The sequence below is a fragment of the Felis catus genome, chromosome D2 (genome assembly GCF_018350175.1).
Source record: "Felis catus isolate Fca126 chromosome D2, F.catus_Fca126_mat1.0, whole genome shotgun sequence".
In the NCBI taxonomy this organism is placed as follows: Eukaryota; Metazoa; Chordata; class Mammalia; order Carnivora; family Felidae; genus Felis; species Felis catus.
Genome location: NC_058378.1, coordinates 77,049,640 through 77,064,131, shown reverse-complemented (window position 1 = coordinate 77,064,131; position 14,492 = coordinate 77,049,640). Strand labels below are relative to the sequence as shown.

The 14,492-nt window shown below is 46.0% G+C and overlaps 1 long non-coding RNA gene across 1 annotated transcript in view; it reads right to left on the bottom strand.

The window, feature by feature from the left end:
• Positions 1-669: 669 nt before the first annotated feature.
• Positions 670-14,492, bottom strand: part of LOC109492734 — a 61,297-nt gene continuing 47,474 nt past the window's right edge. Inside the window, exons 3-4 of the long non-coding RNA XR_002146702.2 lie at positions 3,052-3,308; positions 670-844 (exon numbers count right to left, since the gene is read on the bottom strand). This is a non-coding gene — a long non-coding RNA (uncharacterized LOC109492734). The remainder of the gene's footprint in view (positions 845-3,051; positions 3,309-14,492) is intronic.

The window sequence follows — 14,492 nt, the reverse complement described above, 5'->3', positions numbered from 1 at the left end:
GCCCCTCCCCTTGACTTGTGTGTTCTCTCTCTCTCTCTCTCTCTCAATAAATAAACATTAAGAAAAAGAAAAAGAAAATAGCGTCCTAAATTAAATCCTCAAAATTGCTGTCAGCACCACATCAGTTAATACTCAGAAACGTCTGAAGAGAATTTGTGTTTGTAGTAACCCTGGGGTGCCGTCTTCTCACTTAAATTTTCTTTTTTTTTTTTTTTAATTTTTTTTTTCAATGTTTTTATTTATTTTTGGGACAGAGAGAGACAGAGCATGAACGGGGGAGGGGCAGAGAGAGAGGGAGACACAGAATCGGAAACAGGCTCCAGGCTCTGAGCCATCAGCCCAGAGCCCGACGCGGGGCTCGAACTCACGGACCGGGAGATCGTGACCTGGCTGAAGTCGGACGCTTAACCGACTGCGCCACCCAGGCGCCCCTCACTTAAATTTTCTTTAACCGATGAAACTCTCATCACGCTCAAGGTAATTTCATAACGGGGAACTTTCTTGTGTCCTTGGCTGTTGTTGATAAAAGCCGAAGGCAGCCATCGTAGAGACCCGCGGTGCCCTGTCGCCCCTGTGGTAAATCAGCCGATGACCCAATTGTCATGTGCCGGCGAAGTGCAGAGAAAACAGAGAAGAGAGAAAATGATGGAGAGGCAAACGCTTTGCAGATCCCGTCTACATGTGCTTTAAGCTGTGATCCTGCTCATATGATCGAGGCATAAAGTTTGTAACAAAGCTCACGTCTCCATCGTGGTTGACAGGGGGGGATGTCACTAACCAGTCTTCGATGTTCTTTCACAAGATGGCATTTCATATCTTTGCTGCTGCTGTGGTTCTCGGGTGACTAGAAAAGAACAGGGAGATGAATCTTACATATTTTCAGCAGGAAAACAGTTCCTGGGATGTAATTACCCACAATGCCCTCTATGACGAGTCTGGGTCTGTGTGTTCAATTAATTATAAAAACATCGATGAGACCAACAAAAATACTGTACAGAAATTAAAAACAAACACTGTCCCATCAGTAAAGTGTTGTGGAGAGTATGAAAAACATACCTCTGTCAAGAATGTGGAAAACAGGGAGTGGCCTTGAAATAACATTTTTTTTTTTTTTTTTTGAAGGCTCTAGGAAAATCAAAAGCATATTGAGCTTTGGATCAGGGCTCACGGCAAAGGGGGTGGTTGACAAGATTATTTCTTCTTGGCAATCCTAGGAGAGGGATTAGTTAATTGAATCTGTGGTTTTTAGATTTAGTTGGTGCTTCTGGCATGGCTGCTGCATGGGCAAGGTTCTTGGGTCCATTTTCCCGCTGGGTCCTATGCCCAGTCCTCCAGGAGGAGAAGGAAAGATTCTGCAGTCCACCAGCGCCCCGGCCTGTTGAGACAGCTGGATGCAGGGAGACATGTATTTATTTTAGCAGTCGGAAACTTAGATGCCACTGGGTACCAGGAGAAAAGTTTCTTTTTCTGTAGATGGCAGTCCTGTACAAATACCTCCAATGGAAAAGTGAGGGGGGAGCAAAGAGCAGGGGTGGCAGATATATGTGTGTATGTGTATACACACACACAAGACAGAGGACGGTGGAAAACTCAATGATTTCCTTCTTACATCTAATTTTAAATCTTTAACACTTTTAGGGCGCCCGGGTGACTCAGTCGGTTGAGCGTCCGACTCTTGATTTCAGCTCAGGTCATGATCCCAGGGCTGTGGGGGTAAAGCCATGCATGCATTGGGTTCCACGCTGAGTGTGGAGCCTGCTGGGGATTCTCTCTCTCTCTCTCTCTCTCTCTGCCCCTCTCCCCCACTCATGCTCCCTCTCTCTCTCTCTAAAAAAGTAAAAATAAAGTTTAACGCTTTTACAAAATGATTACACTTCCTAAAACTGACTCTCACAAGATTCCCACGTCTAAGGGGTGTCACTGAAGTCATAGGAATGATATCTCAAAGGGAACAGGCTATAAATCTTGTTTCCAACCCCCTACTCCATGCCCCTCAGCACAGCCAGTTACTAATTTTTATACTGAGTGTGGGCAAGTTTGGCTCTTCTTATCCCTAGTTTATAATGAGGGCATTTATGACCCAAATAACTTCTTTCCTTAAGTAAGATTACTGTGCCCAGTCTATTTCTCTAAGAAACCCAAAACCAACAGATGTTGACAGTTCCCTGGAGAACACGGAGCCTTGACACTGAATGGTGACAAGCTACTCTGATTCTTCCCACCCTAAATGTCCCAAATGTGAAGTTACAAGTCTGTGGGCAGGGGTGGGGGGTGGGGGGTGCCGGTGCCGTGCTGATGATTGAAAGAGGGCACACCATCAACACACACATTTCAGTTGAACAACTGTCCGACCTCTAAATGCCTGGACGACAGCATAAAAGTCAGGTGGCCCGGACTAGGTCTTAATTTCCTCATTAATAAAGTAACAGAGCTGGGACAATCTCAAAAATGGCATCTTCCCCTTCCTCCAGGTCTACGGATGAAAATCCTTTTTTTGTTTTTCCCCCTTCGAAAGTTAAGGCTTATGTATATTTTTTTAGAATAGCCTAATGTTCTAGCACATCTGTATTTATGAATTATATACTTCAATTGATCTTTAAAAGGCTAACTCAAAACTCACGATTCTATAAAAAAAAAAAACATATTTACGATGGTTTAAAAATACGAATAGTCAATGAGCATCCTTGTTGCATCCAAATTCTTGGGTAAGTCTGAGAGATGCGAAAATGATATTCTTACAGCTAGTTCATAATTCTCACCATCAGCATGTTCTTTACATAGGTGTCTCCCCCAAGCAGACGGCTTTCTACATGTCCAAAAGACTCCCACAACCAAAGACAAAAATAAATTAATAAGTAAACAACCAGAAAGCAAAACAGAGAAAAGCCAATGATCCACATTCTTGCCTCTTACATCACACGAAGACAAAATTATGCCTTCAGATGTTTCCTTTTAGAATTCAGACATTTCAAGTGTTTTGTGTATGATCACTGCAGCCGCTGGCCACTGGGGAGAAAGAGGAACAGGAAAACTGGTTTCTCTCCAGCTTACCTCTTCCAAGGGAAATTCCAGCAGGGCACCCAGGACAATCTCAGCAAGAAGCAAGCTTTACTTGATTCTTTCCCCTTTTCTTCCTTCCCCACATTCTCTGCTTTATTCCAGAAAACGCAGGGTGCGGCATAGTGTCTTTTTGAGCTGGCCATGTAGAAAATTCAGAGAAAATTGTAAGACCTTGGATTTGGTTCCAGTGTGGCCAGTCAGTAGTCATGCGATTTGGGGCAAAGATCCCTGGGACTCGGTTTCCCCATCTGTGAAAGGAAAGGTAAAAATCCCTGAATGGTCTCCAATGTCTCATTCAGCTCCCCCATCATATGGCGATGACTCATTGTCGATAAGTGTTTGCTAAGTTTCTCGGAGATGTGTCGTACTTGCTTGCAGAACCAGAACCTTCCAGGAAGGCTAAAAGAAAAGGATCCTGACATCACGTTATCTAAGACTCAGTTTGGAGAAGTTTTTGGTCTAGCTCTTCCTCTCAATAATTAAAAATCTTTAGAGATAATTACCATTTAAAGTTAATGGTGGAACTAGTTTGGAGTTAATTAAGAAGGAAACATATTGGCCCTAAGTACTTGCTCATTCTGAGATGACTAAGGCTTTAAATATTTAACTTGTAAATATTGTGATTCAAACATAACTCTACGAACAAGGAAATTGAGATGAAAATCCAGGAACACCATGCTGCAGTTGGCTCGTGTTATAGAGGGTACAACCTTGTGAGCACGTATCCCTTGTTTGGGGCAAGAGATTACAGCTAAGGATACGCGGCTTTGAGCGGCGCTAACCTGTTCCCTCAGATGGTGCACCACTATTTGTTCCTTCCTTTCCTCTTTCAAGACTCTGTATCGCTGCCCGAGTATGACAAAAATCTCACTCCGTGAGGCACAACTGGGACTCATCCTGTGCCGATTTTCAATGTATTGCCTCCCAGCTCCAAATTCACCCTTAACCGCCTGCTCTGGGGAAACTCAAGAGCCCTTAAAAATGTTCTCCTTGGCCAGCTAGCGTAATAGCAAGCTCTGTGCATAGAGGGCGCCAGAGAGACACTGCAGGAGGAAGGTGTTTTGCTTTCTGGTTCTGGCTTTTGCACCCCACGGGACTTTTCAAGCACCCGGTTCCAGGGGTGCCTGTGGCTTGCCCAGTGCACAGCTCCTGCCATGTATGTGGCCAGCAGCACCCGGTAGCCAGATCCCAGTAGCCTGAGCTTACTCTGCTCAGTGGCCAGGACAATTTTGGGATGGAATACCTCCAGTGAGACGTTGCTACGTGAGGTACGGTAAAGGCACCCTAAAAGGCAGATTACTGGCAAGTTCCTCAGGCATGGCACCACAGGGACTTGCCTGCCGTCCAGTGAGCCGAGACAGTGGTCTCTCCAACAAATTGGATCTCAGCCCTGATGGTGGGCTGGGTAGATGGGGGCTCTTCCTTGGGTTGTCTACACCAGCCCCAGGGACAGTGGCTCCTCCTTATACTTCTTATACTTGCTACTCCTATATTCCTCAGAGTTCTATTTATCCATTAGCAGCCAATCCCCCATTATTCCAATACTATCTGGTAGTGAATAACTCTTTATAGTAAACTTTTCTGGTTCAAATTACTGTAGTTTCCTTATCCTGATTGGACCTCGAGTGATACATATCCCAGGGTGAAAATGTATATATATTTATGGAGAGAGAGAGAGAGAGAGAGAGAGAGAGAGAAAGAAAGAAAGAGGGGAGAGAGAAGGAAGGAGAGAGGGAGAGAGATGCGTTAACCTGAAACAAATATGGTTACATCCATTGTTCATTTATTAATGGTGGTTTTGGTGTAACTCTCTTTGGTCTGGTATGGCTATGTATTGGCTTACTAGAGCTTCCATGAAAGAATACTCCAGACTGAGGGCTTAAATAACGGATATTTATTTCTCACAGTTCTGGAGGCCAGAAGCACGAGATCTGGGTGTTGGCACGGTTGGCTTCTTCCAAAAACCCTCTTCTGGGCTTGCAGATGGCCGCCATCTTGCTGTGTCTTCACATGGCCTTTCCTCTGTGTGAGCACATTCCTGGTGTCTCTTTATATGGCCACATTTCTTCCTCTTATGAGAGCATCCGTCAGATTGGATTCGGGCCCACCCTAACAGCCTCATTTTCACTTAATCGCCTCTTGAAAGGCCCTATCTTCAAAGACCGGCACATTCTGAGGTACTGGGGAGTGGGACTTTTGAATTTCATGAATTCTCGGGGGGACACAACTCAGCCCATATTATTACTAGCTCTTATCTTCTGATGTTGGTATTCGAGATCACACAGAAGTAACTCTGTGGCAGCAAGAAAATCCCAAGACTCGGCTTTGGAAGACGTCATCCGAGACCCAGGTTCTGCTATTTAGCAGCTGCCAAGTTGTTTAACCTCTTGCACCTCAGTGCTCTCATCCATTAAATGGGTTGAAAAGGCCATAATGGGGCTTCAATGAGATCATGCAAAGGGAAGTGCTCTAGAATCTACGAAAGACTATAAAAAGGGAGACATTCCTTGGTAAGTGTATAGACTCACACATTTTTTAAAGCTCTCCATTACATTTCATACTTTCTACTTATTAAAAGGCAGTTGCCAACCTATTAAACCGGTGTTCAGTATAAATGATTTGTGTAGCCATAAAGTCTCTTTGGCTTATTTATTAGACACAAGAAACATTTCTCCAGCCCCACAACTGTCTCTGTTCGTGCCAGGTAGCGTTAATTAAACCAAAATTTTGAATTAATTATTATATCATCTATTTGTTTTTTTCATGCTCTGCCGAAGTAATAAGCAATAAATGTTTAAAGCCTCATGAACTCATCTGACTTGCCCTTAGTTTTTGAAAAACATAGAAATTATATGGCCCTTAGAATGACAGCCAGCAAATTTTTTGGCAATTAACAATATTCGCTAAGAGAGGGGTAGGAAAGAAACTATGGCCTGGTTTTCATCTCACTCAGCATCACACTTCTCCCCCTGCCGCAGTGACTATGTGCTTGTGGCCAGCTTAACAGGGGGGAACTGAGGCACCGGGTATCACCAGTTCGTTGAGGTCCTGAAGAGAAAGAAAACTCTCATCTACTGAGAAGTTTAATATACAAAAGTCACATCGTACAAATTTCCTTTCATCTCTCCGACATTTCTAGAAAGTAAATATTATTATAAACGCCATCTTACAGATAAGGAAACTGAGGCTCAGAGAGGGCTAGTAACTTGTCCAGAGTCACGTGGCTCATAAGTAGAAGATCAGAGATCAGAAGGAAGCCGGGCCTGATCTGTCACCTTGGGTCTCATCACCTCCTTTGTTAGCTGAAATTTATTTACAATGGTCTCGATCTGCATTGCCGTCAGCAATGTAATTGTCATGGAGTGAAAAGCAATTAGCAGTTGAACCTAACACAGCTTCAATTAATAAGATTATCCTGTGATTACTTAGTGAGGAGTTCTCAAGCTATATCACCGATAATGAGAGTTAAGTGCTGGGTCTAAAATAATTTTTTCTTTTTGGCAAATATTCAACCGGATGCTGTAATAGTACCAATTGGCCATTTGCCGCATGTGCATATATAATCACTATCTACGGTGACTTGTATTCTGTGGCCTTTTTTGCTTTCTCTTTGCCATCTGGGTATGCATTGACTTAATCTGTAGAGCAAGTTATGTTCACGTCTTTATCTAGTAAAAGAAAGGGCACTTACGGCAGATAACTACTTGTTTTCCTTTTTAATTTTCACGTCGGATTTAGCAACTGAAAATCAGCATGCTTTTATTTATTTATTTATGTATTTATGTATGTATTTATTTATTTATTTATTTTTAATGTCGACCTTTTCGTGTTTGTGCTCGATCTTTAAGAGACCTAGAGCTTAGCCCTCCATAAGCTACGCTTTGGAATCTTGTTGAATAATCTGGAAGACAGATCTCATTTCAAAAGGAAAACCGAAAAAAAAAACAAAAGATCAAATCAAACTTTACTGAAATTGAAAAGACAAGTCACGAGGCTCAAAGGAGGAATGAACGAGAGGGCTGCTTTAATAGCAGGAGGGCGGAAATGACATCAGTTAAGGAGGACCATTCATGGGGAACCCCCCTCCTTTGAGGTGTCTCTCTTGGCCTTCTTCCTTATGAGGCTCTGCAGTGCAATTATTTCAGTATTAGATTTTACCCCCTACTGGATAAGTGCCTTGGGATCCGGAATTGAGTTACCCGTCTTTATCTCCTCTCCTCTCCTCTCCTTCAACACGTCTCTGCGGCATTATGTATGGGTCATCACCTCTCTGACTGGACTACTACAGTGACTTCTTGAAGAGCTCCCTGCCTCCGGTCCCCTCAGCATCACCTCCTGTCCACAATGCGATGTGATCCCACTCTGATGCTAGATTACTCCCCAGGTACCATCCAAATGCCTTTGCAGACTCCGAAGGCCTTGGGAAACTTGGCCCACACCAAATACTTGGTCAGCCATGTTTCCCACACCGATTCTTTCCCTGACCCCACCCCCTGCAGCTCTATGAAGGAAATAAACAGGATGATAAGATACTGAGGATCATGTGGTGGGGTGGCCAGGACTCCTTTGGACTGAATGATCAGAGGCCTCTCTGAGGAAGTGACATCATGTTAGAATGTGTTGAAGTTGACCATGCGGAGAAGTGGGAAGGAACATAGGGAGGTCCAAATAGAAAGACCCTGTGATAAGACACAGTTGACCTTTTAAAAGGACATAATGGAGGGGCGCCTGGGTGGCGCAGTTGGTTAAGCGTCCGACTTCAGCCAGGTCACGATCTTGCGGTCCGTGAGTTCGAGCCCCGCGTCGGGCTCTGGGCTGATGGCTCAGAGCCTGGAGCCTGTTTCTGATTCTGTGTCTCCCTCTCTCTCTGCCCCTCCCCCGTTCATGCTCTGTCTCTCTCTGTCCCAAAAATAAATAAACGTTGAAAAAAAAAATTAAAAAAAAAAAAAAAAAGGACATAATGGAGACAAGTACTTCCATACTTCACAGACCTACCTGGAGCATGGTGAGGACGGGGGAGATGCAGGAAACACCTGCAGATTAGGCAGGAAGAAGGTTCTGGAGAAGCCTTGCTGCCTTGTCAAAAGGGGCAAACGTAAGCCTTTGAAAGTATCTACGGTATCCATGATTTTGAAAAGATCATAGAACGAAATGGAGGGGACTCCACCTCCAAACTACTGTTTTGCCAAGTTGCCTGTCTGAATACCGTCTGTGTACAGATGAGGGATTATTTATGACTCAGTGAGTTGCTAGAAGGACCACAATATCTTTGTTTGGGTCTGCATTTTCAAGCCTCCATGGAACAGGCTGGCATCGTTCCTGGTGGTCCACGTTTAACGTTCTGTTGGTGCATCGTTTGAGACTCTTAACCAGCCACGTATGTTACCATCTGAAGATATTTGGCACAGCATTATTTATAGCAGCTTCTAATCCATTGTGGCCATTAGGTGATATTTTCACAGCAGAATCACACATTTTTCTACATTTCCCAGTTTAATCCACGTAGTTGTTTTCTTTCTTAGTTCGGGCCGTAAGGACTTATTCTCTTTGATTCTGATGACATTTCTCAGGATATTTATAAATTTGCATACTGGCTGCAAACAGCTCAGGATCACTTCAGAGAAGTGTTTTTCTGTGGAATGAAAAATGCTACCGATTAAGTAGTCCCAGGAGTGGGGTGGACTCTGGGCTTTCCCCAGTAGTTTGATAGGTTTCTTCTCAGTTTGGACAGAAACTATAGTTAGCCAGCCATCAACTTTAGTCTGTTTCTTTACAGTGAGACTATCCCTGGGTTCGGGGACAGACCTCCGATTTGCAAGGACGCTGGAAATTCTGAGGTATGTGCCCCCACAGCTCTAAAATTATATCTTAGACACAAGCGGCCCATTTTCAAGGCGAACACAACCACATTTGTGGCATTTGGATCCAGCAGGGAAAATGAAAATCTTGTGTTTGTCAGCAGCGAGGCCACGATGCCCAGGCCCCAAGTTTAAATATCCAGGAATCACCCAGTGGTTTGCTTTTATTGTTCATAAAGTCAGCAGAGACAAACCACCTGAGTAGTTCCAGATGTCGGATCAACAAGGCTGTGCTTCACAGACCTACATGTAGAAAGCGAATTTATAGACCCAAGAAAAGGCTGAGAGGATTGTGCTGTTTCAGGATAGAGAGGTACTTTCATTCTGAAAACGGAGTGAAACACAGGACGGGCAGGCCGGCGCATGGCAGGTGGAGGGCAGTCTCACCTCGGTTAGGCCACTTGAGGCTTCGAGCGGGGATCCATCCACTTCTGCCCTCTTTGTGAAGTAAGAAATCCCAGCAGCCCGCTGCCCGACTCAAGAGGACTGGACTGTTTTAAGACAGCAAGTCTCTGTTAAGTTGTAACACAGTCACGTGAGGGCACCACGCAAAGAAACACTTCTCCACGTTGACTCAAATGCGGGACAACGGAGAACTAGAACTGGGGCTCATGGCCATTGAAGTGGGCTCCATTTGCTGGTAGTTTTGGCAGTGAAGCCTACCATTGTTCTAGGCACCTTGCTTTGTGAGTTGGCCACACGAGGTAACATTATACGGTGGCAAGGAACATGACTTGCCTGGGCCTGGGGCCAGGAGGTTGGAATTTGTTGCCATAAATCTTGAAACTGTTGAAGGTGTCTCGTGTTCAAGTTTATCTGGCACAGCCCAAACAGCGAAAGTTCTGATAGCCAAAATGCCTACATGGCCATAATACATAACCTTACTGAGTGGTGAAGAATTTTTATGGCTATTGGCAAGAATCCAAACAAAGACTCAACTGTATCTCCACAAGATGTTCCAGTGGAGCGGCCCCAGTTATCCGAGGAAGATCGGCCCATAAATCTGGGGTTGGGATACTAACATTACTCTGTGTCCTGAATATTACGTTGCAGTGGCCGGGAGATGGAAACATCTATTTTATTGGCACACAGTGCTGCTCCGCTCTCAATCGATGAGCCATCCCGGTGACCGTCCAGCCCCATGCATTTTGTGCAGTAGCTTCTGTCTAACCTTCACGGAGAGGTGATTACGTGTCAAGTATGGCAGTAAGTGGGCTTCAAACATTATCTCCTTTAAGCCTCCCAGGTGTTATGACGGAGGTGCTCCTGACAGACGGGACCCGAAAGCCCAGAGCAGCCGAGCAGTTAAGCAAACTGCACAGGGTCACAAAGCACGAGAGCCCCATTCCGACGGGCCCCGGGGACTCGACCAGCACGATGTCTTCCACACTTAAGCCCTCTTTCGGTGAGGATAGACAACTTTAAAAAAAAAACCATCTTGACCCTTTTGAAGTGTTAAAAACACGCAAAAATGTATCATGAATAGTGAGTGGCAGGAATACTCACGCAGCCTCCCGCCAAGGTTGAGAAATATAATATTGCTGGTCCTGTTAGACCCCAATGCCTGCCCTGCTCCTTCACCCACAGGGTGCTTCCTGCCCCGAACTAGACACTCTGCATTCCCATGTGTTTGATTTACACTCTGACTACATCAGTGTGTGTCCTTAAGCAACGTAGACGGCATAACTCGACCTGTCTGTACGAAAGGTATACTGCGTCCTCTTTGTTCTTTTGCAACGTCCTGCGCTCAGGGATGCAGTTGTGGGATCCATCCGTGGTGGTGTGTGTGGCCGTAGCCTTATTCGCTTTCGTTGGATGAGTACGCACTCGTTATAAGTTTCTCCTCCTATGAGGGACATCTTCCCAGCAAGCACGCCGATGGCCTTCACAACCAACCACCTTCAGTGTGGAGCAGGATTGGTACCGATGTTTTCATTTTCCTGATAAAGAGTCTGAAGATCAGTTCAGCGCTGTCCCCGAGGCCTCTGTCTTAGTCTGGGCTGCTATAACGACACCATCCATCCTACGTGGCTAACAAACAGCAGACAGTTATATATCACAATTCTGGACGCTGGGAGTCTGAGATCGGGGCACCAGCACGGTCAGGTTTCCTTCCTCCCTGTTGTCCTCACATGGCAGAGACCAGAAGAAAGCTCCCTGGGGTCTCTTTTATAAGAGCACACATCCCCTACGCCAGGGCTCCAGCCTGTGAGCCAGTCACCTCCCAAAGGCCCCGCCTCCTAAGGCCAACACGTGTGAACTCAGTTCTTCTGACTCATGGTCTGAGGCTTTCTCTTCCACTGGACTTTGGCCTTCTGGGATGGCGTTCTAGAAGTCTGTGCTAGAGCCCTGTCTGCCAGGGCCTTTTCTGGCCATCCTTTGGTCTTCTAGTTTTCATTTTATGGCTAGAACAACTTGACAGCCTCTTGGCTGTGGCTCTTGAAGGAGGCGGAGGGTGAAGGCAGCATCCAGTACTCTGCTCATCACTTCCTGCATCCGAAGGTCACGGTAGTTGGAAAGCGAAAGAGGTGAAGAGAGTGCCTTTCCTCAAATAGGTCTGGGGCAGAGTTTTCCCTTTTATTTTTATTTGTAGAAGACTCTTGAAGGTGTGTGTGTGTGTGTGTGTGTGTGTGTTGGCTGAAAGGCCCTACAGAGCGTTTGTAGGTGGTTACAAGCGCTCACACCTTGCCAGGGGCATGGGATTGAGAAAGCAGTTGCCTTTTGCCATGAGGTTTAATACGTGAATTGGGGGGGACTTGCAAACTGACAAATTGAAAAACAATAAGAAGGGACTACAAGCCAGAAGGTATCATTTAGGTCTCGGTTTTGAAGAGGTTTGTTAATAAAACTAAAAGCCAGTTTTTTGTTTTTTGGTTTTGTTTTTTGTTGTTGTTGTTGTTGTTTCGGTTTTGTTTTTTTTGTTTTTTTTTTTTTTACCAGTAACCTCCTTTCCTGGCATCCTTGGCAATTAGCATCATTTAGCCTCAGAAAGATTATTGTCTTGCTTTCCATAGAAAGCACTTCTAGAGGGATAAAGTTGATTATTTGGGGGAGGAGGGATACATTCTTTAATGTTCAATTAGTTGAAACTTGAGCAAACTGGTAAAATCCAAATAAGATTGTCAGTCGGTAGCTAGTATTGTACCAATGTCCATTTCCTGGTGTTCATATTGTGCTATTGTCAGGCAAGATGTCATGGGGGGAAGCCGGGTGAAGGGCACTTCACCTAGGAGCTAGGCAACCCTTATCAGTGGGCCTCTTATAGCTCAGGATAAGCAAGGAATGGGAATTTTGCAACAATGTTTCGCAGCCAGTAAATTTGCGGAGGTTCAGCTTAGTGCTTACAAAAAAAGCATCTTGAGAAGTGTATGATCACCCAACTCTGTTAGTACACACTAGAGATGTGGTTCAGTTCCTAGGTGTTCTGTGCTCCCACGGGTCTTAGTTAGCTGTGGCACTGATGGCATTCTGGACAATTCTTTCCTGAAGGGGCTGTCCTGCATGATAGATGTTTAGTGACATCGTGATTTCTACCCACTAGATGCCAGTAGCACCCTGAATCCCGCTCCCCCCCCCACAAGTTGTGACAACTAAAAATGTCTCTAGGGGCACCTGGGTGGCTCAGTTGGTTAAGCGCCTGACTCTTGGTTTCGCCTCTTGATGTCATGATGTCACAGCTCGTGAGTTCGAGCCCTGCATTGGGCTCTGTGCTGACAGTGCTGAGCCTGCAGGGGATTCTCTCCCTCTCTGCTTGCGTGCTATCTCTCTCTCTTTCAAAATAAATACATAAACTTGAAAAATATATCTCTAGACATTGTTAATTGTCCCCAGAGGGAGCAAAATTGCCCCTGCTTGAGAATCTCTGCTATGCTTAGAAAGCAAACCGTTTGTTTCTACTTTCAAAGGAAAATAACATTTACTGATTTTATAGATTACAGTGACCCTCCCACTCTCTCCCATTTATGCTTCCCACGCATCTTTCCACTGGCCTTAGACCACACATTCCTGGAGGAGAGATGCTGGATTTTTTTGGTTTTTTTTTTTTTTTTTAATGTACAGTTTCATCCATTCTTCAGCGCCTTGGACATTTGCAGCAGCATTGAAATAGAAATGCATCGACCCTTAAAAGACTCTCTGAAGCAGATATTTCAGAAGGAGAAAGGAACCTACGGCCCCCAAAGAGCAGAGTATACACAGAGCTGGCAGTACTGAGTATCATACAGAGTAATAATTTCACATGTGAAGGTAATTCATTACATTAAAACATTCACTGGCTTTAGTTTATTTAAGCCTCTGGGACTAACACAGCACATTTCTAAATATTATGGGTTTTGTAAAGGTGCATGACGAATAAGCAGACTGCCAGTGTGCTGGGAAAGTGATAAAAATCAGCGCTAAGCTTACTCACGGCTCTCTTTGGAGTGTATATTTATGTGGTGATGTCAGCACGGTATCCTGCGGATGGCTAAAGGTCATGTTCTGTGTTCATCTGCGCAGGATTTAGAAACTCTCGAACAGCCTTGCGAGAGAAAAATGGCCAGCTGAATCCGAGCACGGCTGCCCCCATCCCGGTGCCGGTCGCCCCACCGCAAAAGAACTGAACAAAGAAATCCATCTTGAAACGAACTCAAAACCGCAGCAGCTCCGTCTTTGGCCACATGAGTTATGTGAGTGATTGAGGCTGGCTCCAGTGTCAAGCGGTGTATGTTGCCTTAATGTATTTACTTAACCCAGGACTGCCGCGGAGAAGGCAAACGCACCTCGGCACCCGAAGGTCCGTCCGTGACAAAGAGAACATTCAGACCAGATCCAGGGCAACAAACACATCAGGAACCCTGGGAAGGGAAAGATGTTGCAAGTACAGCACAATGCTGGGCTTTATTCCCCACGTGGAGGTTGGCTGGCTACAGCTCTCTGATGGCAGGCCTGCAGGGAGAGGGGACTCCAGCCGGGCTGCGCGGAGCCCCGATGGGGGCCAGTCCAGGCCATCAGCGGCCTTGTGTTTCCTTTTAGGGGACCAGGATTGGCTGGGTGCAGCTCGGTGGCTACTGCACAGAAAGAATCTTAAAAGCCTGTCACCCACAGTCTGGTCCCTAAACTCAGGCAGCAATCCGGCCCCGCCCACCGAGTCCCCGCCCACCGAGTCCCCGCCCACTGGGTCCCCATCCACCGAGTCCCCGCCCACCGAGTCCCCGCCCACCGGGTCCCTGCCCACCGGTCCCCATCCACCGAGTCCCCGCCCACCGAGTCCCCGCCCACCGGGTCCCCGCCCACCGAGTCCCCGCCCACCGGTCCCCATCCACCGAGTCCCCGCCCACCGAGTCCCCGCCCACCGAGTCCCCGCCCAGGCGAACCTCACTCACGCGGATGGGGGCACTGATGCCCACGAACACTGCCTTCATGTATCAAGTCCTCCGAGTGTGGTGACTACAGATGACGCACTCCCTGGGCCTGTGGAGGATTCGGCTAATCCGAGGTAAAGCGGTCCATTTGTTTTTTTTCTTGGTAGATTTGACATCCGGGAGGCAGGTGGATGGCTTTGGGCGAAGGTGGAGAGTCTCTGCCGCCAAGCGA